Consider the following 23,229-nt stretch of genomic DNA (forward strand, 5'->3'; position numbering starts at 1 on the left):
TGGAGATAGAAGCAGAGTTAACGTTTCAGGTCAGTGACCCTTCTTCAGAACTGGCAGATATAAGAAATGTAAAAGATTTTAAGCAAGTAAAGTGGGGTGGGGCAAGAGATAACACAAGAGGTGTTGATAGGACAAGGTCACACAGAATAACTGACCAAAAGGTCATGGAACAAAGGCAAATGGTATGTTAATAGTGTGCTGAAAGACAAAGCATTAGTACAGATCGGGTGTTAATGGACTGAAAACTGAACAGCCACAAGCACAAGCATGAAAAAAAACCATGCTGGAGGTGGCAAAAATGGCAGAGGATGATCCTTTGGATGTGGAGGCTGATGGGATGGAAAATGAGGACAAGGGGAACTCTGTCGCAGTTCTGGGAGGGAGGGCAAGGGGTGAGGATAGAGGTGCGGGAAGGTGAGGGCCCTGTCAACCACAGTGCCAGGGAATCCTCAGTTGAGGAAAAAGGAAGACATATCAGAAGCGCTTCATTTCCCGCACCTCTACCCTCATCCCTCCCAGAACCGCAACAGGGTTCCCCTTGTCCTCAGTTTCCACCCCATCAGCCAATGTTCATTGCACTTGAATAGGGAATCAGACTGCAAGATGCTGTTTTCACGAAGCTAAAGGTGAAGCGGTGTACCTCTGACAGCAACTTTTTGATTTCTACGTTTAATCACGCATCTGGCCTGGCCTGAGATGATACGATATTTGCACTTTAATGGGAAATGCTAAGAGCCTCTCCATTATTTTAACAGGTCATTATCATTGTTGGTCACTCATTTCTAATAGTACATGAGTAAGTAAGGTAGTTGCTATCCTAGTAATCCATCAAATTTGAGTTCAAATCAAGCAGTTTCATTGCTCACCAAAAAAGCATATAATGAGCATTTATGTACTTAAGTGTCTGAAAAATAAACTATGGGATGAGCAGGCCACTGCTTTTACCTACATTGCTGAATTGTATTTCTAAAACATGCGGAGAGATTTTAACTATCCCCAAGCTTCAGGAGAGAAGTGCATGAGCAGTTAAAATGGAACAGGCTGGGTTATCAATAGTATTTTCTACCTGGCATCTGTCATTTATTTATTGATATAGCACTGAAACAGGCCCTTCGGCCCACTGAGTCTGTGCTGACCAACAACCCATTTATACTAATCCTACATTAATCCCATATTCCCGACCACATCCCCACCATTCACCTACCACCTATCTACACTAGGGGCAATTTACAATGACCAATTTACCTATCCATGGAACAGCTCCATCTTCCATTCCATTCCGCTGATCTTTTTTGAATTTATTCATTAATGAGGTGTGGGCATTGCTGGCAAGGCTAGCATTTATTGCCAATCTCTAATTACCTATGCAAAGGTGGTGTTGAACCGTCTTCTTGAACCATTGTAGTCTGTGTGGTGAAGGTATTCCCACAGTGCTCTTAAGTAGGGAGTTCCACGATTTTGACCCAGCAACAATAAAGGAACAATGATATATTTCCAAAACAGGGTGTTGTGTTATTTAGAGGGAAACTTGGAGGTGGTGGTATTCTCCTGCGCCTGCTTCCCTTGTTCTTCCAGGTGGTAGAGATTCAAGTTTGGAAGACGTTGTTGAAGAAGCCTTGGTGGATTGCTGCAGTGCATCTTGTAAATGGTACACACAGCAGCCAATTTGCACCAGTGGTGGAGGAAATGAATGATGTTTAAGGTGGTGAATGGGGTGCCGATCAAGCAGACTGCGTTATCCTGGATGGTATCAAACTTCTTGAGTGTTGTTGGGGCTGCACTCATCCAGGAAAGTGAGAGTATTCCATCACACTCCTTGTACATGGTGGAAAGGCTTTGGGGAGTCTAAAGGTGAGTCACTTACCACAAAATACCCAGCCTTTGACTTGCTCTTGTAGCCACAGTATTCATGTGGCTGGTCCAGTTGAGTTTCTGGTTAGTATTGACTGTGTGGGATTCAGTGATGGTAATGGCATTGAATGTCAAAGTAGGTTGTTAGTCTCAGTCTTGTTTGAGATGGTCATTGCCTGGCACTTCTGGTGTGGATGTTACTTGGCATTTATCAGGCCAAGCCTGGATGTTGTCCAGGTCTTGCTGTGATCATAATATTGCTGGTTTTGGTATACTGGATGAGACTCTGGCAGAAGCCTCATTAATAATGCAACTCAGAGCCCCATGATGTAAATTTTTTTTATTCATTCATGGGATGTGGGCGTCACTGGCCAGGCCAGCATTTATTGCCCATCCCTAATTGCCCTTGAGAAGGTGCTGGTGGGCTGCCTTCTTCCCTTCCCCTCCCTTGTCAGCATTCCAAATAGACCGTTCCCTCCGCGACACCCTGGTCCACTCCTCCATCACCCCGACACCTCGTCCCCTTCGCATGGCACCTTCCCATGCAATCACAGGAGATGTGCTATTTTACCTCCTCTCTCCTCACCATCCAAGGGCCCCTTCTAGGTGAAGCAGCGATTTACTTGTACTTCTTTTAAATTAGTATACTGTATTTGCTTCTCACAATGTCGTCATCTCTACACTGGGGAGACCAAATGCAGATTGGGTGACCGCTTTGCGGAACACCTCTGCTCAGTCTGGAAGCATGACCCGAGCTTCTGGTTGCCTGTCATTTTAATTCAGCACCCTGTTCTCATGCCCACATTTCTGTCCTTGGCCTGCTACAGTGTTCCAATGAAGCTCAAAGTAAGCTTGAAGAACAGCACCTCATCTTCTGATTAGGTACTCTACAGCCTTCTGGGCTCAACATTGATTTCAACAATTTCAGACCATGATGGTCGTTTTAGCTTTTTAATTTTTTAAATTTATTTTATTTTATTTTTTAACCATGTCCCTATCTTTAAACCTGTTTTCATGTTTTTGCTTTTGGACAGAGCTATTCATTATTCTCCCATTAACACTCTGGACTAATGCTTTGTCTTTACTGCAACTATTAGCACTCCCTTTGCCTTTTATTCTGTGACATCGCTGTTGTTAATCTGTCCTGTCCTCTGCCCTATCACACACCTTCCCTTTTGTTCTTTTTCCCCCCTCCACCTTTTACTTGCTCAAAGCCCATTACATTTCTAACTTTTGCCAATTCTGATGAAAGGTCACAGACCTAAAACATTGGGCTGGATTTTAAAAACCTGCCTCCTGCTGGCATATTTAAATTTTTAAAGATATAACCCCCCCCCCCCCAAAAACTTATCAAATAAATTTCTAATGTCCCTTTCTCACACCCCCATAACAATTACATGAAGTATTTGCCCTATCCCCCTCAAAACACCTACCTTTTAAATCTGACCGTCTCCCCACCCCAGACTGCACAAAGTTTAAAGTTCACCCCTTCCCACCATCCCCTACATCTATTATGTTTATTTGACCCTGTCCAACACTTCCCTCCCACCCACCCACCCCCCCCCCACCCCCACCATCGCACTGAAAATTTTAACTCCTCCCCCCTCCCCATTAGTTTCACGCTGGCTTTCCCTGGATGGGGAATTGAAGGTGTGGGAGTGACGGCCGCCACACCAAAGATTGTGGCGGGCCCGGAAGATTTCAGGTAAGTTTATTTATATTTATTCAAGTCATTCATTTCAATCTTTAGATTCAGTTCCCATCGCCCAGCGGTGGGGGGCTGCCACGGAGCCTTGCCGCCACTGGGAGGATCGGGCCAGGTCCTCCCGGTGTCCACCTCCGTGGCAGGCCACTGCCGGACCCATAATCCATAACCACCACCCCCCCACCACTGCCATGGAGCCCGACATTATGGGCTTGGTAAAATTCAGCCCGTTAACTCTGCTTCTGTCTCCACAGATGCTGCCAGACCTGCTGAGCATTTCCAGCACTTTGTTTTTATTTCAATTAATTTATAGTCTTATCTAAATTCCAAATGATAGACTGCTGGACAATAAACCTGTTGTATCACATTTTTTTCAGTAACAAGTCACTTTTTTATTTTTAGAAAATGATCCTTTTGCAGCATATTTCATTGTAATTATTTCAGTGGGTTTTCAATCAGTCATCGTGTTTTCTGGGAAATTCAGTTGCTGTGGCTTGACCTGGGACTGACCAAACTGAACCGTACAGTGTGTGGCAGGTACAGGAATGCTCTTTCAATTATGCATATAATAAAGCTGCCAAAAATAAGCATAAAATATGCCAAAATGCAAACTCCAAACAGCAAAGTAATATACGTTTATTTGTCACCAAGCTGAGTAACATATTTGTTTAATAATGTCATTTACACCAAGACACTGATAAATGAGCTTCTGTAAAAGTTACCTCTCCCCAGATATTACTGTAAGGCACCTCACACTTCCAATTAATGAATTTTAGATATTGATGTCTCACCAATAAAATCAAATTAAATGAACTTTCCAGAATTAACTATGACCATTGAATTTAATATTTATTAATGGGAATTTATGGGAATATGTTCCTTTGAAATGTGGAAGGTGTTAATAAATAGAACAAGAAACTATGTAAATAAATAATGTGCTACGTATAGTTCTTTAACGTGCAGAAGTAAAAATATGAGGCACATGTGGGATAGGACTTGCTGAGGGGGAAGTTGAAAGAGATCTCAGGATACAAGTTGCTTCATCACGCACTGAGAGTAATTTTGACATTGGCTGAGAGTGTAAAACGAGTTAACAATTTAGCTGTCCATTTTATACCTCTCCCAATTTTAATTTCCATTTGCTTCAAATACAGTGAGGTGGCAATAAACAAAGCAGCTAGGATAATGGCTTATATTTGTGAATTTAAGACAGATTTCAGGAAGTGGCACTTTACACAGAGAGTTATCAACTGTTGGAATGGGTTGTCAGGAAGTGGGGTAGGGCATAATGCCAGGAGACTGAACCTATTTAAGAAACTTTTCACCTCATGAAATCTGTAAATGTACAGAGAACAATTGCTTAGCATAAAAGTTTATTTACATCCAGCTCAATATTTAGGATAGAGGTTTCCCACATCAAAGCAATAGCGAGTCGACGGCCCATTTTACACTTTGCCCGATTTCCTTTCAATGGACTTCAATAGAAGAGAAAGTTGGATGGCGTTGGATGGAGTGTAAAACATGTGGTCAAATCACTACAGCTCAGTTTGTGCTATTGTCCAAGAAAAATTTCACCCCTAACGTGTCCAGAGTCGACAGAAGTGTAGAATCAAATAATATCTTGGAGGTGGAAAAAAGCAGTCTTGTTAGCAGATAGGATGTGGGGTTTGTAGCTCAACTCTGGGTCGATCACGATGCCAAGGTTTTGCACAGTCTGGTTCAACTCAAGCAAATAGTCAGCTGTGGGTATGAAATCAGTAGCAGGGAAGCAGACTATCTGGCAGAGTTCACAAACAATGGCCTAGAAATTCAATTGCATCCTGATCCTGGTGCCCATTGTATAATCCCCTAATGGGCTGGCAGTAAGACCAAGGTAATTGGTCTGCCACCCTCATTAGCTTAGCTGTGGGTGCCATGGGTGGCCCCAGAGAGACTCATGATGAGGCAGTGCGGGGGGTGGGTGGTGCCAGTGGTGCGCGGTGGCCAGCGGCTTCTGAAGCATTGGTTCTCGTGGGCGTTATGCAGCTGGCAGCAGCAATCACAAAGGAAACTTGCCATAGAATCATAGAGTCATAGAGTTATAAAGCACAGAAACAGGCCCTTCAGCCCATCGTGTCTGTTCCAGCTATCAAGCACCTAACTATTCTTATCCCATTTTCCAGCACTTGGCCCATAGCCTTGTATGCTAAGACATTTCAAGTGCTCATCTAAATACTTCTTAATTGTTGTGAGGGTTCCTGCATCTACCACCCCTTCAGGCACTGTGTTCCAGATTCCAACCACCCTCTGGGTGAAAACATTTTCCCTCAAATCCCCTTTAAACCTCCTGCCCTTTACCTTAAATCTATGCCCACTGGTTATTGACCCCTCCGCTAAGGGAAAAAGTTTCTTCCTATCTAACCTATCAATGCCCCTCATAATTTTGTATACCTCAATCAGGTCCCCCCTCAGCCTTTTCTGCTCTAAGGAAAACAACGCTAGCCTTTCCAGTCTCTCTTCATAGCTGAAATGCTCCAACCCGGCAACATCCTGGTGAATCTCCTCTGCACCCTCTCCAATGCAATCACATGCTTCCTATCGTGTGGTGCACAGCATTGTACACAGTGCTCCAGCTGAGGCCTAACTAGCATTTTATACAGCTCCATCATAACCTCCCTGCTCTTATATTCTATGCCTCGGCTAATAAAGGCAAGTATCCCACATGCCTTCCTAACCACCTTAACTATCTGTGCTGCTGCCTTCAGTGATCTATGGACAAGTACACCAAGGTCCCTCTGACCCTCTGTACTTCCTAGGGTCCTACCATCGATTGTATATTCCCTTGCCTTGTTAGTCCTCCCAAAGTGCATCACCTCACACTTCTCAGGATTAAATTCCATTTGCCACTGCTCCGCCCATCTTTCCAACCCATCTATATCGTCCTGTAATCTGAGACTTTCCTCCTCACTATTTGCAACACCACCAATTTTCTTGTCATCTGTGGACTTACTGATCATACCTCCTATATTCACGTCTAAATCATTAATGTACACTACAAACAACAAGGGTCCCAGCACCGATCCCTGTGGTACACCACTGGTCACAGGCTTCCACTCGCAAAACCAATCCTCAACAATCATCCTCTGCCTCCTGCCACTAAACCAATTTTGGATCCAATTTGCCAAATTGTCCTGGATCCCATGGGCTCTTACATTCTTAACCAATATCCCATGCGGGACCTTATCAAAAGCCTTACTGAAGTCCATGTTAGCCTCACCAGCCTGTAATTACCTGGTTTATCCCTGCTACCCTTCTTGAATAATGGTACCACATTCGTTGTCCTCCAGTCCTCTGGCACCTCTCCTGTGGCCGGAGAAGATTTGAAAATTTGTGTCAGAGCCCCTGCTATCATCTCCCTTGCCTCACATAACAGTCTGGGATATATCTCATCTGAGCCTGGGGATTTATCCAATTTTAAGCCCGCTAAAAGAGCTAATACCTCCTCCCTTTCAATGCTAATTTGTTCGAGTATATCACAATCCCCCTCCCTGATCTCTACACCTACATCATCCTTCTCCACAGTGAACACGGATTAAAAGTAATCATTAAAACCTCACCAATGTCCTCCGGCTCCACACACAGATTGCAACTTTGGTCCCTAATAAGCCCTACTCTTTCCCTGGTTATCCTCTTGCCCTTAATATACTTATAAAACGCCTTGGGATTTTCCTTTATCTTGCTCGCCAGTGTTTTTTCATGTCCCCTTTTTGCTCTCCTAATTACTTTTTTAAGTACCCCCCAACACTTTCTATACTCCTCTAGGGACTTCGCTGTTTTCAGCGCTCTGAATCTGCCATAAGCCTCCTTTTTTTCTTATCCAACCCTCTATATCCCTTGACATCCAGCCTTCCCTGGACATGTTGGTCCTACCCTTCACTTTAGCGGGAACCTGTTGGCTCTGAACTCTCGCTATTTCCTCTTGGAATGACTCCCAGTGGTCTGATGTAGACTTTCCTACAAGTAGCTACTCCCAGTCCACTTTGGCCAGATCCTGTTTTATCATATTGAAATCAGCCTTCCCCCAATTCAGTACCTTTATTTCCAGTCCATCTTTGTCCTTTTCCATAACTACCTTAAATCTTACAGAGTTACGGTCACTATCCCTGAAATGCTCCCCCACTGACACTTCTCTCACTTGTCCGACTTCATTCCCTAGGATTAGGTCCAGTACTGCCCATTCTCTTGTAGGAGTTTCTACATGCTGGCTCAAAAAGATCTCCAGTGTGCATTTTAAGAATTCCGCCCCCTTTAAGCCTTTTGCACTAAGACTATCCCAGTTGATATTGGGGAAGCTGAAATCCCCTACTCTTATTACCCTATTATTTTTACACCTCTCTGAGATTTGCCTACATATCTGTTCCTCTATCTCTCCCTGACAGTTTGGAGGCCAGCAGTACAATCATAGCCAAGTGATTGCCCCCTTTTTGTTTTTAAGTTCTACCCATATGGCCTCATTTGAGGAACCTTCTAAAATATCATCCCTCCTTACTGCAGTAATTGACTCCTTGATCAACAGTGCAATGCCACCTCCTCTTTTACCCCTTCCCCTGTCACGCCTGAAGATTCTATACCGTGGAATATTGAGCTGCCAGTCCTGCCCTTCCCTCAACCATGTCTTTGTGATAGAAATAATATCATATTCCCATGTGTTAATCAATGCCCTCAATTCATCTGCCTTACTAGTAAGACTCATTGCATTAAAAAAGATGCAATCCAGCCTTGCATCATTCTCTTGTGCCTTAACAGGTCTATATTTGCTCTGCCTTCCAGACTGACTCAGTTTCTCTTCTATATTCGACTGTGCATCACCCCCTACTGTACCTCCACCTTGTATCCATCCCCCCCCAACAGCACCAGCAAACCTCCCAGCAAGGATGTTGGTCCTGTTCCGGTTCAGGTGCAACCCATCCAACTTGTACAGGTCCCACCTTCGCCAGAAACAGACCCAGTGATCCAGGAAACTAAAGCCCTCCCTCCTACACCATCTCCTCAGCCACGCATTCATCTGCTCTATCCTCCTATTCCTATACTCACGAGCACATGGTACCGGGAGTAATCCAGAGATTGCAACCTTTGATTTCCTGCTTTTTAATCTGCTACCTAGCTCCCTAAATTATTGTTGCAGGACCTCATCCCTCTTTCGACCTATGTCGTTGGTACCAATGTGTACCACAACCTCTGACTGTTCACCCTCCCCCTTCAGAATGTCCTGCAGCCGCTCTGTGACATCCTTGATCCCATCCTGGAGTCACGTTTGCGGCCACAGAAACGCCTATCTGTACCCCTTATGCTAGAATCCCCTATCACTATAGCTCTCCCCCTCCTTTTCCTCCCCTCCTGTGCAGCTGAGCCACCTGTGGTACCACAGACTTGGCTCTTGCTGCATTCCCCTGAGAAGCTATCTCCCCCAACAGCATCCAAAGTGGAAAATCTGTTAGATAGGGAGATGGACTCAGGGGACTCCTGCACTACCTGCCTCGTTCTTCTACTCTGCCTGACGGTCACCCATTCCCTTTCTGCCTGAGCAGTTTTTACTGGTTCACAGAAGCTGGAAAGGACCACTAAAATGTGTAAAAATAGTTCTGTAACTTAAGGGTTAAATTGTTTGTGCCAGTGATGTCCTCCCACACAGAGCTATCTGCATTCATGATCATATACATTTCTGTAGATAAGATCTGGAAGAATGGGCATTGTTCAAACCACCAGTTTCCTGTGTTAAACTGCTGCAGCTAGAAATAGGTTGCGTATTTCCTCGTAATGTTTGGTCTTTTCATTGGCCTCATTAGAATGTTTTCACAGTACATGCCTCAAAAGAACAGGCGCAATGAGGACTTTTACCTCACTGTGCTTAAATTCATGAGTGTTTGATTTCTGCAGTAATCTGGTCTGATTATCCCCAAAATAAAACTGCAGATATCAGAAATTTCACAGAATTACAATATCAACACAATTCAGTCCTTCACCATGGTGTTGGTTGGCTCAGTTAGCTATGCGGCTAGTGTGTGATGCAAAAAGATGCCAGCAGTGCAGGTTTATTCCCCGTACCGGCTGTGGTAGTTCATGGAGGCCTGCCTCCTCACCTTACCCCATGTGTGTGGAGTGGTGACCCTCAAGCTTTACATCACCTCTCTCAAATGGGAGAGATGCCTCTGGTCCTTTGGGACAATAGCTACAACAACAATCCTTCACCAGCACAAGCCAAAGTCAGATTCAATCAGGAAATCAAATTGGTTCCATCTTTATTTCAATACACTCGGTATTCTACAGTCAAGTAATTGGATAATTGAGTAGAAGCAGAAGTAGAAATCCACCATTCAATGAAGTCATGGTTGAATCCTACCTCAGCTGTATTTACCTGATTTTGCTCCATATTCTTTGACACCTTGGGCTGAATTTTATGAGTGTGCCACAGTTCTGGGGAGGAATGACCAAAACTTGCTTCAAGTGGGGAGGAAGTTGTTGCCTATAGCAATTTCATTTAATGCCTTCATATTGAATCTGTGATTTTCATGAATGATGAAACTTGTCTTGAATCACATGTTTGCTGTTTACCAGTGATTTGCATTAAACAGCCTATGTATCCATTGGGCCACTTTACAAATTATGTGGACAACTTTTTCTGATAAATTACCCATTCCTAAATGTTCTCTTTTTATACATATTAATTTGAAGACACATTTAGACTTTTTCAATTAATTTTTTTTTTACCAGTTTTGGGCTATTTTGAATACTATCAGTATGCAATCCACTCTGTATCCTCTGTCACAATGTTCTAGTGTCATGGAACCTTCTCACTTTTACAAACAGTAGTCCTTTATCAATCCAAGCTCCAAACACCTTTTAATTCATATGACACAAAGCAAGTCACTTTCCTTTAGCTCCTCAACTCTCTGTTCACTATCGCTCTGACTGAACCCCTCTCACTTCTCCTGAACCTTCTCTTTTACATTCACCTGGCTGGGGAAACTGTCCTCCTACTCCAGGTACCATTACTTGGGAACCAGGGCCCTCATTCATCCTGCTACACCTCCCATTATGTCCATGAAAGGAAATAGCGTGACAGAGAGCTACACCTTTATTCTCGAAAATAATCAAATACATCAGGTTTAAGATTAAAATTCAAATACATATTCTAAATATACATATGGACATAGGAACAGGAGTAGGCTATTCAGCCCCTTGAACTTGTTCTGCTATTCAATTAGATTATGGCTGATTTGTATCTTAATTCCATTTACCCAAATGTGCATAACATAAATGTAGCATTAGCCCTAAATGCTTTTAGAGCTGTTAAACATAACACCAGAAATCAACAGCTAAGAGCCAAAATAACAAAAATGTTTTCCAAATTACATTTACTGGGAAATTAAAGGGTAAATTTTAATGTTTATGCTCCTGATACAGAGATCCATGTGACGGGAGTGTATATCAGAGATTTGGAATAGAGCCCAGAATGCTGATCTGTGGTCCGTGTAGTTATCTGTCCACAAACTAATGCATGCCATGAATCGGGGAGCACTGACCTCTGCACCAGAATTCTGATATATGCTCCTGCTCACAAAACACTGCCGAAGTGCAAACATGTAAAATTTACCCTTGTATATTTTGGTGTGTTTGAAAGACAAACAACATCTTACATTTTCAAGATACATTGCCGTTTGATAAATATATTAAAATGTTTAATTATACAGAAGTATGACCTAAATAAACCAAAAATACTCATTCTTACCATATTCATTCGGCATATATATCCATTTTATGTATTAATTGTGTATGTTTTGTGTGGCTTATATTATATAATGAAAAATTTTATTTAAAATATACTAATTGTCCATATTGTAATAAAATCCATGTCAGTGGTACTGGTTTACAGGAAATAAACTACTTTTGTAATTAATAGCTATATGTTACTTGCCTCTTCAACAAGTACATGACCAAGGCAGCTCTTTCTTTTAACTTGACAGTACATCACTGCAGTGACCTGTTTGTCCTTGAACTGACCTTCAAACCTCAAATTCAGTCCACCAACTTTAATTAATAGAAAATTATGGATGGTGTGCCTGTGATGATGAGGTTTCATGCTGGGAGCACACAATCAGAAAATGTGGCTTTTAATTTCCATCTCCAAGCATCTGCACCTTCCTCACCCCACCACAACTGAGACGTTCACTGAAGCTTATTTATGCTTTCAGTCTTGGCTTCCCCAGTGATCCCCTTGAAAGTTTTCTGAGCTGCACAAACTACAACATGTCAAATCCTATCTCTTACCACTTCTTACACATCAAGGATTGCCATCTATTTTTGGACTGTTTTGCTGTCATGTCAAACTAAACAGCTCCATAGTAATACCCTTTCAGCTTCAACTCTAGTTGGAGGTTTCATCTCCCACCTCCAACCTCACCCCACTCCAAGCTTCTGCCATTGGTCACCTGATATTTCAATCAGTCAACAACAATGGCTCTATTACCCACAGTGCTTTGTGGTCCAGAAAGCCCTCTATCCATTGCGTGGTTTTGGCAGAGCATGCAAGGTCCAGGGCCACATTGCACCCTGGAAATGCTGCAGTCCTTTTGTTTGTTGTGAGTCTAACTGAAACAAAACATGAAAAGAAAATGTAGCTCGAATCTTTCTCCTGGATTGCTTGCAGGAGTGTCCAGGTAATTAATCAGGATATAGGAACTGTTATACAAAATCAAACCAATGTTCATCTAGCTTGTCTTCTACCATCCTGGAAGTTGCATGGTACAATGATAATTGAGTTGTTGACTAATCCTGGCCATCATTCTTTATCAATTAGTCTACTACAGACGCAGACATGGGGTGAGAGAAACTGCAATATTGGAAAGCGTTGGGAACAATAGGTCCAAAGTAACCTGTTACTTCCAAGTATCCTACAGTTACCCTATGTCATATCAAAAATTGTTCCTATGCTGTATTCCAAAAGATTATTTTCTAAAATAAATCTATCTAAGATACATTTGAATTAATCAATACTATCTGTTTCTGAGATAATGGGGGCCCTTTTAATCACCAAGAATGGTAGGTTTAGGTTGGGTGGGAATTCAAAATTTCAAACCAGAACCCAACCTGCCTCAAACCTGCCTATTCCCCGTATTAGTAGAGGTGGGACCGGCGAGTGGGCGGGTGTAGGGGGTTGAGTGACCAGCCTGTTCCAAGGAGGCCTCATTTGAATATTTTAATAAGGCTATGTGCCTAAGATTGTTATCTCTGCTTCCGCTTTAACACTGGCCGGCTCCTGGGTTTCCTAGGCCTCAGGAACCCTGGCAGCTGAAGAGAGGCAAGGACTGCTGGATGGAACAAGTAAGTATATTTCCAAAACTTTTGGGCCAAGGGGAGCAGGAGTGCTTTCCCCTGGACATTGTTAACCTTTCCAGCAATTAGACTCCCCATTGCCCGGCAATTCAATGCATCCCATGACATCCATAGCCCCCTGCATCTTTTCCTCTTCTCCCTTGAACTCTCCTGTCAGCCTGTGATCTTCTCCCCTCCTCCTTCGATCTCTTTGGCCATCCCATCTATGTCACCGTTCTCTCCCAATCTCTCTCCCTTTCCTCTATGCTCCCCGACTGAGGCCTGGTGCAGCAGGCCTCCCTGCCCAATGGCCAAACAGCCTCTCGGTCTTGTTCTTCCAGGTTTCCTGCCCGCTAAAGTGGTCCCTGCACCCCTGCTCTACCCAACCCAACTCCCTACCCCGGCCTCCAAGTTAATATTGGGGCCAATATTTCTGCAGGTTAATTGGAATTTACTTCCTTTCAAGTGCAGGTCATGCCCCCTGGTTCTGCTGTTCTGGACAAGATGGAAAGCAGCTTGTCATTTTTACTCCTGGGAGATTTCAATTCCATCCGAAGGGGAGGTAACCCCATACAACCTGTCAGCCCTGTCATTGCCAAGTTTCAGTGCATTTTCAAATTCTCCTGTTGTATTGCTCTACCCTGTGTCTAACTCTGCTCCTGCTGTATCCCAGTTCACACTGTCTGCTCTTTCGACACTAATCTAATGTACTTCCATTCATTCTCAGCTTCATTCTTGATAGTAGAGCCTTCAGCCGCCTTGTGCCCACACTCTGGAATTGTTTTATTAAATCCCTCCTCTTTGCTACATCTCTTTTGATCTATGAAAGACTTTTCAATCTTACCTTCAATCACCTTTCTCCCATTTGCTTCCTGATGTCTGATCCACAAGGAGTGGCTTGGGATGCTTCCCTATCACTGGAACTTTCTACTTCAACAGGGGTACAAAACAGGTAAAATCGGATTGGTTGCTTCTTACACATCCTGTCTGAAAGTTCATGAAAGTTCTGCTCTGTGTTACAGGTGTGATCTCAGTGAAAGTTGTTAGCGTTTATAGGACAAATACTTTGGGCCTGATTTTCAAATTGGTGTCGGGAACTTGATGCCCAGATGAATTCCGAGTCCTGACCCCCCGCAACTCTGCTGCGTCACTCTCGCGAAGCTATTTTTAAATATAAATTGGGCAGGAGGTGAGCTTGGCACCCAATTAGTGGCATGAGTGTCTCCAGGGGGCAGGAGCTGCCTGCTTGGCACTGGCAGCGAAGGCAGGCAGCAGCCATGTTGGGGGCTGTGCTGCCTTGCCAAAGAAAGCAGGCAGCTCATTACAGGGCCAACAGCATCGATGAGAATGAAAGGGTGTTAAATTCCAGAAAGCTTGCTGTGCTCAGTTTCACATTTGTTGTACAGAGTAAAAGGATTATAAACATGTAGCTCCTCCCTCAAAACCCTCTACCAGTGCTCAAGTAAGATCCCAGTTAATACCCTCCACTTGCATATAATTAAACAACTGATACACAATTAACAAAAGGGCCATAAGCTCCAGCGCTAGCATCGGTGCAAGAAACTTTATTTGGCCCCTGCAGCAAATCTGACAGCTGTGCACTGACATGCACCAGACTGTTCGGGCTCACCAAAATAAAGTTTGTAAATTCCATCCTACACTGGACAGGCCCCCGAACAAGCTCCTTAAGCTGGTTTTCCATTCCATCACGCTGCCAGTCCTTTGAAAATTACAAACTGTCCCGGAGGCACGGGATCCTGAAACAACTTCCAGGAGCACAATTCTGAATTCATACCCGCACCAGGTCCCGACCCCGCAGCTCTTTGAAAATCTGGCCCCTTGTTTCTGCACATCACAATTATCTCTTATTTATTTCAATATATTGTTACCCAACACCTCGGGTGTCTTGCTGCTTTATCAATCCCTGGTCCAAATTAATTCTTATCAGCATGTCCTCTGTTCACCCTCACATAATCACAATTCTAGACTGGCGTTAAAGAGTTACCTCAATAGGAGCCACCACAGCCCTTTAACGTATTGCTTTCTGCTAGTACCTGTGGCAAAATAGGGGATTTCCAGATAGCATTTTTATTTGAATTTACTTTAAACCTGCTTAATTGAAGGTAAATGGGGTTTCCACTGCACTTCCGATAAAGCAATGCCAGTGGAACGGGAGCAGATCCAAAGAATTTCCTGGCCCTGAACTCATAACAAACAAGAGCTGAAGTTACAAATTAAATACATAGGTCTGGCTCTGAGTGAATTTGTTAACATGAGCTACAGGAGAACTTTTTTTAATTCATCAATGAGATGTGGGCATCACTGGCAAGGCCAGTATTTATTGTCCATCTCTAATTGCCATTGAGATACAACTGAGTGGCATGCTAGGCCATTTCAGAGCACAAGTCTGGAGTCACAAATAGGCCAGATTAGGTATGGATACCAGATTTCCTTCTTAAAGGGGCATTAGTGAACCAGATGAGTTTGTACAACAATTGGGTAAGTTCATGGTCACCATTACTAACACTAGCTTTTTTATTCCAGATTTATTTAATTAACTGAAACCACGGCACAGTGGCGCAGTGGTTAGCACCGCAGCCTCACAGCTCCAGGGACCCGGGTTCGATTCCGGGTACTGCCTGTGTGGAGTTTGCAAGTTCTCCCTGTGTCTGCGTGGGTTTTCTCCGGGTGCTCCGGTTTCCTCCCACAAGCCAAAAGACTTGCAGGTTGATAGGTAAATTGGCCATTATAAATTGTCACTAGTATAGGTAGGTGGTAGGGAAATATAGGGACAGGTGGGGATGTTTGGTAGGAATATGGGATTAGTGTAGGATTAGTATAAATGGGTGGTTGATGTTCGGCACAGACTCGGTGGGCCGAAGGGCCTGTTTCAGTGCTGTATCTCTAATCTAATCTAAATTCTCCAGCTGCCATGATGGGATCTAAACTCATGTCCCTGGATCACTAATGCAGGCCTATGGATTAATAATCCAGGTACATAACCATTATGCTACTTACAGTGCTCTGTTTGGGTTGTCAAAGTACTGACAGGTATTACTATTTTGACTCATTTATTTCAGCTCAGGGATTTAGTTAATTTTGTTAAAAACATTTTTTACAATACCACTTTCTCTGAAGGGAAGCAATTCCAGATAGTGTTAAGTGCTGCAGACAGATGTTAGGCTGTTACTTTTTTTTTTCATTTGTTCATGAGATATAGTTCCAAGTCAGGATGGTGTGTAGTTTGGAGGGGAACTTGCAGGTGCTGGTGTTCCCATGCATCTGCTGCCCTTTTCCTTCTAGGTGGTAGAGATCGTGGTTTGGAAGGTGCTGTCTAAGGAGCCTTGGTGCATTGCTGCAGTGCATCTTGTAGATGGTACACACTGCTGCCAATGTGTGTCGGTGGTGGAGGGAGTGAATGTTTGTGGATGGAGTGCCAAACAAGCAGGCTGCTTTGTCCTGAATGGTGTCGAGGTTCTTGAGTGTTGTTGGAGCTGCACTCATCCAGGCAAGTGGAGAGTATTCCATCACACTCCTGACTTGTGCCCTGTAGATGGTGGCCAGGCTTTGGGGAGTCAGGAGGTGAGTTCCTCGCCGCAGAATTCCTAGTCTCTGACCTGCTCTTGTTGCCATGGTATTTGTATGGTTACTCCAGTTCAGTTTCTGGTCAATGGGTTTGGAAGGTGCTGTCAAAGGAGTGTTAGTGAGTCACTTATGGTCATTGTTAAACTTCGAGAACTCAAAGTTAAACAGATGCCATAGAAAAACTGAAAGCAGCTAATTTTTAAGTATCTGTGTATCTGGTGCATATTATTCAATGATTATGGGTCTAGTTTTGTAATAGTTTAACATTCAGAATCCTGGCATATTGCCAGCACCTTGAAGCAAATATTTTACAACTCTCTCTACAATGTTGTTTCTCTCGTCAATTCTCCTAGCATTAATGTTAGTACATCAGCAAATCCCAAGGAGTAAAAAATAGCTATCTCCAGTGCTGATTGTCTTTAACCAAATGCTTTGTGATTATTTTGATGCTATATTTCATGTCTAATTTCCTGCAATACTCCTCTCACTTTAAAAACACATCAATTCTCTCAAAGCCTTCATCGTGAATATGAAATGTTACTGATTGCATAAAATAGAATGAAGAGAATAGATAGGACCTGAATAAGAAAAGGTCCCAATTATTACTTCTTCTGAAAAATCAGTTACAAAGAGTTATGATTATAATCCTTTGAGAACTCGGCATTCCTTCAACACTGGCCTCTTGTACATTCCCCACTCCTTTTGCTCCACCTATTGGCAGTCATGCCTTCAGCCATCAAGACTTTACACTCTGGAATTTACTCCCAAAACCCACCTACCTCTCGAGCTGTTTTTCTTGCTTTAAGAATCCCCTTCTTTGACCAGGCTTTTAGTCACCTATCCTAATATTTCCTTCTTTGGCTCAGCATTAAGTTTTGTCTGATTACATTCCTGCAAATGTTAAAGGTGCTGTGTGAAGGCAAGTTACTTTTGTTGTTGAGTGTCATCTTTTTTCTCACCCTCTCTCTCTCTCTCTCTCTTTATACTTCTATTAATTTCTTGGAAATATTTTGTTAATAGAATGAGTGTTATTGTCATAACAGGGTAAAGCTATCTCAGAGAAATCAGGACGCCTGACTGCATGGAAAACATGAATTGACATATACACAGTAGAAATTACATTGATTGTTGAAGTACCCCAGGCTATAAACCATATTTAGGCTAATGTTCAATCAGTTCCTTACTCAGCCCTCCTCAGTGACTAAGGGCTGGATTTTAAGAGCCCACTGGGGATCTCAGCGGTGAGCTAAACAAATGGCGGCCCCATACCAAAGAGCCGCCGCAATCTCCCGTGCGGCCGCTCATTTAAATAGCCAGGGCAACCAGCCCCCTCCCCCTCCCCCTCCCCCTTCCCCTTCATATGGAGGGGGCAGGCTGCCCGCCACCGGCAATGGCATCAGCTACCTGTGTGCAGACGCTGGCGCCATTTTTAAAGGGCACCCAGCCCTGCTGGCGCATTTAAATTTTTAAATAAGTAACCCCCCAAAATTTCCCACCCCTCCAATAACAATTACATTAACTATTTGCTCGTTTCCTGCCCAAAACACTTACCTTTTACATCTGACCTCCCCCCCCACAAACTGCACAAAGTTTAAAGTTCAACTCTTCCCATCATCCCCTACAGCTAGTACATTTATTTGATCCTGTCCCCGCCCCCGGTCCTGCACTGAAAATCTTACCTCCTCTCCCCTCCCCACCAGTGTAGCACTACGTTTCCCCGGATGAGGATTTGAAGGCATGGGAGTGCCAGCCGCTGCGCCGACGGTTGTGGCCGGCCCTCAAGATCTATTTAAAGACTATTTAAATGTATTCGTTTTATTGATTTGAATATTTTAAATGGTCCCATCACCCAGCGGTGGGGGCTACCACCATGGAGCCTCACTGCTGCCGGAACGATCGGGCTGGGCCCTCCTGGCGTCAAGGTTCATGGCGGGTCTGATCCAAAGCCATCTTCAGGTCCCCCCTGCCACAGACCCCAATGCCTGGGGGAGAACAAGATCCAGCCCTAAGGGCCTGGAAATAAAGTGACACTACAGCCCTAAAGTTGGTGACAAAGCCTACAGCATGCTCGCGATGTGCACAAGCACATTCCATGCCAGAAGTGCACCAACCACCATAGTGGTAAAGGCATCAAAAGAGGCATCCAGGGCCCATGCTTGAAACAAATGTTAGGCTCTTTGCATTTGCAAACAAGGGGTCAAAGGTTTACTTGATGCCCCTTTCACCAAACTGGTTTGCCGGCTACGTTCAGGAAAACCAGGGCTACATGTGGCCTAACCAGCTGCAGGCTGCCATCAAAAAGCTAAGTTTTAAAAAATGTTTTAATGAATGGCCATATTTGAATAAATAACATTGGTATTTCGCTCAAATATGGCGGAAATGATGTCAAGGCCCTTGGACAGGAGCAGGAATTGAGGCGGGTGCTGGCTGTCAGGACCTAATTGAATGGGCCCGGCATAAGTTACAGGGATTGATCTGTGCACACCCGCATGCCTAAAGATTACTGCGCTCATATTCCTAGGCTTTTCCTCTGCTGGGTGGACATTTTTCAAGGAGCCAGGAGTTGAAAATCCCCACCCTAATCTCTTTCATGAGCTCCTGTGCCAGATCTGTCCCAGTGGCATGACCACCACCATGTTGATCCTTGCTGCTTTTAGGCATCCCGGGTAGCTGCCTGAAAGCCGCGATGGATTGATTTAGAAATACAAAGAAGGATCCTATGCATGATTCAGGACTGTTCAGCCAAATTTGTGAAAAACCAGAAGGAATGAAGGAATATATGCTGTGAATGCTCTGAGTAGGTTTGCTAGACTTTACAGGGATTGCTGCAGAAACGCAAAGAAATGGTGGAGTACATTGCTTTTACTTTTCCTCCTGTGGAGCTAAGAGAAGCTGAGGTCCTGCTTCCAGCTCTGCAGTGCTATTGTGGGCTGCTGCCTCTCTGCACGCTGCTTCCCCTCCACTGCCACATTTTTCTCTGCTCTCCTCCCAGAACTTATGTGAGGGCCACTGCGTGTGGCAGCAGGTCTAAATCCACTCACTGACATTGGGCGAGGCACAACACTCTGTGGCAGCTCACCTCTATTTTCAAAATGTGGTCTAAGGCTCAGCTTTGGAGCAGCCTCAGGTGTCTGGTTTCTGGCACGTGTTTGCTTAATTTGGGTCCCAAAATAGGCCTAGATGAATTTCCATCCTGATATTTTTTGGTTTAGGAGTCTGATGCCATTTACATAAGTACTCCAAATAATTAATAGTGAGATTTTACCAGTAACACACGAAAAAACTTGCATTTGTGTAGCACCTTTCATGACCTCAGGATGTCCCAAAATGCTTTCCAGCCAATGAAGTACTTTTGAAGTGTTGTCACTCTTGTACTGTAGGAAACACAACATCCAATTTGCACATAGCAAGGTCCCACAAACAGCAATGTGATCAGACCAGAGAGTCTATTTTTGTGATGTTGATTGAGGGATAAATATTGGCCAGGACACTGGAGATAACTTTCCTATTCTTCTTTGAAATAGTTCCCTGAGGTCTTTTACATCCACCTGAGAGGGAAGACAGGGCCTCGGTTTAACATCCCATCCAAAAGACAGCAGCTCTGACATTGCAGCATCCCCTCAGTACTGCACTGGAGTGTCAGCTTTAATATTTGTGCTCAGGTCCTGGAGTGGGACTGGAACACACACCCTTCTGTCTCAAAAGTAAGAATGCTACCAATTGAGGCACAACTGGCATGCTATGTGCAGTAGTGCTGTAACTTAACTGCAACAGTGTACCTGAACCCCAGATCCTAATGTCTTCAAGTCCATGTAAAACCTTTGATTGTGTTAGTATCAAATTTTGCCAGTACACACTCTGTGGAAAATATGCTATAAGGGTTATTTTTTCAAGCTGAATGCTCTCTGGCTGCATTCTGGCTAAGTTCCTTTTAGTAAGTATAAAGTATGAAGAATCAAGAGGATGTGGTTCATTGTGGTCACTGTGTTCTAGGCTCCTCGCTAAGTAATCTTTTCCATCTTCACATAATGCACATCTGTTTCAGTATATTCTACAGCAGCCAACAACAGTTTAAAATTCTTTATGTTTTCTATTAATTAATTAAAAAGACAAAGGAACAGTTTATGTGATAATAGACAATAATATTCTGTTTTTTTTAAGCAGGTGTAGTGTGGTTTCTTTAAGATTTTGTGGCAATTTTTAGTCTGTCATTTTGTCTCTGTTTTCATTTTCTGTGATGTGTGTTTAAATTTTAATTAATTTAACAATCATCCTTCCTTCCTGTCTTCTTTGAATGCGATCATATTACCAGCTTGCACTTTATTGAAATCACGTATTCTCCTCAGAGAGATATGATGGGTAAACATGCCAGAATCTCCCACTGATATAAGGCTGTATTGGCATAAAACCACACTGACTGCAAATGGAAGGAATCATACTTCCTGTAAACTAAGACAGTTTAAGATCTTTTACTTCTAAGTAGTTAAGGCTGCAACTGATAAAGCATAACACACACACACACACACACACACACACAGTTAGTAGCTGAGAGACTCCAAAATCACAGGCCAACAACTTTTTAACTGGTATAAAAGCAAAATACTGTGGATGCTGGAAATCTGAAATAAAAACAGAAAGTGCTGGAACAACTCAGCAGGTCTGGAAGCATCTGTGGAGAGAGAAGCAGAGTTAACATTTCAGGTCAGTGACCTTTCATTAGAACTCATGAAATGTTCTGATGAAAGGTCACTGACCTGAAACGTCAACTCTGCTTCTCTCTTCACAGATACTGCCAAACCTGCTGAGTTTTTCCAGCTGTTATGACCAGGTGAGAAGGGGTCTAGGGGTTCCCTCTCAACCTTTGCCTAGTTTAACCGTAACAGGGTTTAATTTTAGAAGCACCGTGTTATTAGCTCCCCCTTCATTGAATCCTTATTCACTGCTCCAATTGTAAGGCAAAGAAATCAGACAGGTTTCCTTAGATTTAAACAAGAAAGGTACAAGTTTATTAATCTTAAACTCTAATCCGGTTAATGACTACGAATATGTGACGCGACCACGCTAGCAGGCATATGCGATAAACACATACGCAGATAGAGACAGAAAAAGTAGAAAGAATAAAGGGGAAAAGTTTGAGGCAATATCTTAGTTTTTTTAGTTTTAGAGATACAGCACTGAAACAGGCCCTTCGGCCCACCGAGTCTGTGCCGACTATCAACCACCCATTTATACTAATCCTACACTAATTCCATATTCCTACCACATCCCCACCTGTCCCTATATTTCCCTACCACCTACCTATACTAGGGGTAATTGCTAATGGCCAATTTACCTACCAACCTGCAAGTCTTTGGCATGTGGGAGGAAACCGGAGCACCTGGACGAAACCCACGCAGACACAGGGAGAACTTGCAAACTCCACACAGGCAGTACCCAGAATTGAACCCGGGTCGCTAGAGCTGTGAGGCTGCAGTGCTAACCACTGTGAGTTATTTACTGTCCTTTGAGTTGAATGTGGAGTCTTTGGTTGCCGGTAAGTACTGCTATTCGTTGGGGCCCAGTTCACGCTTTTTGAGCCAGCACGTAGAAAGTCCCACAAGAGAAGGGGTGGTACTGGACCTAGTCCTAGGGAATGAAGCTGGACAAGTGGTAGAAGTGTTAGTGAGGGAGCATTTCGGGGATAGTGACCATAACTCTGTAAGATTTAAGGTAGTTATGGAAAAGGACAAAGATGGACCGGAAATAAAGGTACTGAATTGGGGGAAGGCCGACTTCAATATGATAAAACAGGATCTGGTCAAAGTGGACTGGGAGCAGCTACTTGTAGGAAAGTCTACATCAGACCAGTGGGAGTCATTCAAAAAGGAAATAGTGAGAGTTCAGGGCCAACATGTTCCCGTAAAGGTGAAGGGTAGGACCAACAAGTCCAGGGAACCCTGGATATCAAGGGATATAGAATTAGAATTAGAATTAGAACATTACAGCGCAGTACAGGCCCTTTGGCCCTCGATGCTGCGCCGACCTGTGAAACCATCTGACCTACACTATTCCATTTTCATCCATATGTCTATCCAATGACCACTTAAATGCCCTTAAAGTTGGCGAGTCTACTACTGTTGCAGGCAGGGCATTCCACGCCCCTACTACTCTCTGAGTAAAGAAACTACCTCTCACATCTGTCCTATATCTATCACCCCTCAACTTAAAGCTATGTCCCCTCGTGTTTGCCATCACCATCCGAGGAAAAAGACTCTCACTATCCACCCTATCTAACCCTCTGATTATCTTATATGTCTCTATTAAGTCACCTCTCCTCCTCCTTCTCTCCAACGAAAACAACCTCAAGTCCCTCAGCCTTTCCTCGTAAGACCTTCCCTCCATACCAGGCAACATCCTAGTAAATCTCCTCTGCACCCTTTCCATAGCTTCCACATCCTTCCTATAATGCGGTGACCAGAACTGCACGCAATACTCCAGGTGGGGTCTCACCAGAGTTTTGTACAGCTGCAGCATGACATCGTGGCTCCGAAACTCGATCCCCCTACTAATAAAAGCTAACACACCATATGCCTTCTTAACAGCCCTATTAACCTGGGTAGCAACCTTCAGGGATTTATGCACCTGGACACCAAGATCTCTCTGTTCATCTACACGACCAAGATTCTTCCCATTAGCCCAGTACTCTGCATTCCTGTTACTCCTTCCAAAGTGAATCACCTCGCACTTTTCCGCATTAA

The 23,229-nt window shown here is 43.7% G+C and overlaps 1 protein-coding gene across 2 annotated transcripts in view; it reads right to left on the reverse strand.

Annotated features, from left to right (window-relative positions):
- si:rp71-68n21.9 (kelch-like protein 13) overlaps positions 1-23,229 on the reverse strand; it is a 97,154-nt gene that overhangs the window by 59,556 nt on the left and 14,369 nt on the right. The window contains exon 1 of one of the 2 annotated variants that reach the window (XM_068040759.1): positions 13,752-13,773. The exons of the other annotated variant lie outside the window; for it this stretch is intronic. The gene's annotated coding sequence lies outside the window, so the exon portion shown is untranslated. Of the gene's footprint in view, positions 1-13,751; positions 13,774-23,229 lie in introns of those variants that run through there. 2 annotated transcript variants of the gene reach the window in all.

This window comes from Heterodontus francisci, chromosome 10 (assembly GCF_036365525.1).
Source record: "Heterodontus francisci isolate sHetFra1 chromosome 10, sHetFra1.hap1, whole genome shotgun sequence".
In the NCBI taxonomy this organism is placed as follows: Eukaryota; Metazoa; Chordata; class Chondrichthyes; order Heterodontiformes; family Heterodontidae; genus Heterodontus; species Heterodontus francisci.